General features: G+C 41.1%; 1 pseudogene; it reads right to left on the bottom strand.

Annotated features, from left to right (window-relative positions):
- Positions 1-884: 884 nt before the first annotated feature.
- On the bottom strand, positions 885-2,594 carry LOC149176779 (uncharacterized; annotated as a pseudogene).
- Positions 2,595-3,062: the final 468 nt, after the last annotated feature.

Raw genomic sequence — 3,062 nt, 5'->3', positions numbered from 1 at the left:
GTACCGAGCGCAGCCACCACACTCACACACTAAAACCTTTCTACATGCGCAGACACAATACATCAAAACATTTCCATGAAAAATAGCGCGCAGGCACCACAACTCTAAAAACTACCACGCATTGACTTTTCACTACACTTATGCGTGAGAGCTCAACATAATGTTTTACATAAAACATACATACCAAAAATATTACGCCCCCTCACCGTGCGCAGGCACAATTACTCATAAAAAATGCACTTTTTTTATGACCACCTGCGGGCTTACATAATATATATAAAACATATAAAAAATATAAAACGTATGTGCCCATAATCATTTAAAACGGGCCTCCACCAAACAATACGAACAACATTAAAAACCATAAGTTCATCCATCCGGCGGTCAACGCAAAAGGACTTCCACTCCACGCAAAATTAATTCGCTGCAGGCCCGTATGCACCTTCAGAGATCGACGGCTGACAACACGCAACCAGATCGGACGACTGTGATGAATATCGGAAGCCACTTTAATGCTGAGCTTTAGCACCCGAGAAAATTACGTTGGCTGATGTCAGGTGAGAAACACGTGGCGCCACCACAGTCCATCGGGTTCAATTGCCGGATTATTCCTTCGTCGGAAAGCTGGTCCGAGAAGTTTCAGGCGGGTATGCTGAACGGTTTCAGGCGCTGTGGTATGGGCGTTGTATTCCTGATGCCGCCGTTGTCCACGCTGCATCCACGAACTTTGCTGCAGTTGGAATTAATATTCCAACAAACGTGCTATAAATACCTATGAATAAGGGGAATACACGGTGGTATTAATGTATTCTGAAAATGCGCAATAAATTGTTGTTCTGGAAAATATGAGGGACTTGCGTGGCCGAGAATTATGGAAAAGAATTCTACTCCAGTCGTATTGCCGAAGAAGGGGACGGTGCATATTGTTGAAATTTACTATTGTCTGCAGCAGCTACCGTACTATATGGAGACTTTGCGTTTGCATCCAGCCTGCACGGCACAACAGATGACAGCAACTTCTATTTTTAGTTTTTAGTGAGAGCTTCAATTGCTGACAGACCAGAATGATGGGTTAAGAATAAGCACTCAGATACAATGTATTTACTGTACTTTCGTGCAATATATGCAACTTTACATCTCTCTGTAAAAGAAAATTTCAAGATGCGACCCCGTGTAGAAGAAACTTTCGAGATGCAATATATTACGAAGACATGCAATCAATACACATTCACCGTACATGGGTGCATAATGTTTATAAACCAGAATGACAAATAAGAAGTAACAATGGTACCAGTCCTTGCGCTTCTCCAGAAACCGCTGAAAAGAATACTTCCTTGCTAGTGGAAGATCTGATCACAAGTCATTGACAAAAGGCATGAACATGAATCAGTAGTCTTTATAGCGAAATTATTATGAAGTAATGTATATGTTGTTTAGTTTAGTTGGTTGTACAACTGGTTGAGATTATTATGAAGTAATGTATATGTTGTTTAGTTTAGTTGGTTGTGCAGCTGGTCGAGGATGAGCTTAGCAAATGGACCGATCATGAATTTTATGTGATGGTTGTGCTTTCCACTATGGAAGGAGACATGGTTAAAAAAATTTCAACTAGTTTAAAATTGGGTTTAATTCAAACGGGATGGGATCAAAAAAATATCATTACGGTTTTTCAAAATCTTAAATTTCTTTATAAAAATCTCCACTAAAGCAAAAAAGGTTTCACATAATTTCAGAAAAAACACTCAAAAGATTATGCCAATACGGACTAATAGATTGCGATCCAAAAATATAACTTCAACCAGAAATTCAGTGAACTGACTCTCCAAATTTATCCAACACTCACATGAGAGGGTAATTACAATTTCCAAACCTCAACAAAAAAGCGTCAATCCCATACCTTATTAGCAGGAATATCATCGTAAACGTTCACTGTTCCACCGCAGAAAATTGTCAATTGTGCACGAGATTTCTTTGGCCTGGATTCAAAAATAAACTTACTTACCATTAGCATCACAGACCTACGTGAACACAAGAAGCTGGCTGAAAATAAACGTACAACTAACAATTCTATTCTTTGGAATCCACACCTAAAACTCGTCACATGTCCAGAGGAAACAGCTTGATCATCATCTGACCACGTCGTGGTCGAATCACCCCTTGAGTCCTATTGGGGATCGAAAACTGGACTGGTTGGGAAATAAATTAAGGGAACTACAACCTTTTGCAACAATGGAGAGATCCAGTGGCAGAGGAATACACTCTGCAACTGAGCGCTTAGAAACTCCATTAACAGCCCTAATCCAAGAAGGGAAACCCTTTTCCTGCTCACCGTGCTCTTCAAACATCACCCCATCTCTTAATTGGGAAATGAAGCTCCCCTTCTCACAAACACAGTTTTTGAACGAACCTTCAGACCTCGGAGCTTTCTTGCTGTTATCCTACGCCTCTGCAGCGCTTGCAGCAACGGCTAAATTCAACCCGGCCTGGTCATTCTGGATCCCCTCTGAGTCGCATAGATTCTTGATTAATTCAACTTTCTCCTTCTTCCTCAGAACACCAAGGAAATCCATGCTTGCACCAACGCCTTCAACCATTAACTTTATCCAAATTTTCAAGGAGGTTGCGACTAAATCTGCACCCTTCACTGACAAAGAAACACCTCGTTGTTGTTCTAACTTCTTCTTCGGTATCACGCGAAGCTCCCCGGGAAGGCGAGGAAGACTTTTCTGAGATTTTGGCTGAAGCGAATATCTTTATTATTTGAAGGTGCGATGAATTATGATGCAGCTAAAGACACGCCATCTCCACAAACATGTGGCTTCATCGCGCTTTCCTGTCGGTCAATCGGCCCCCATTCAAATACTGCAGTCTGCAAGCTTTGAGCTTTGTTAATAAATTTCAATGGTGACAGCTTTCTGTGCAGAAACTTTGGTGAGGCTTTGATTAGAGACCCATAACTGTAAATTTGGTGGAAACTCTGTGAGGGACCTTCCCTTTAGCTCTAAAATCTATGAATCTGGAGTGGAAGGCATATTAATCAGGCTATCGAGCCATTAATACGT

The sequence above is a fragment of the Pinus tabuliformis genome, chromosome 4_1, assembly GCF_031772625.1.
Source record: "Pinus tabuliformis cultivar Carrire ecotype Pingquan chromosome 4_1, CPIR1, whole genome shotgun sequence".
Classification (NCBI taxonomy): Eukaryota; Viridiplantae; Streptophyta; class Pinopsida; order Pinales; family Pinaceae; genus Pinus; species Pinus tabuliformis.
The sequence above is the reverse complement of the archived record's forward strand: the minus strand, read 5'-3'. Positions and strand labels throughout refer to the sequence as shown.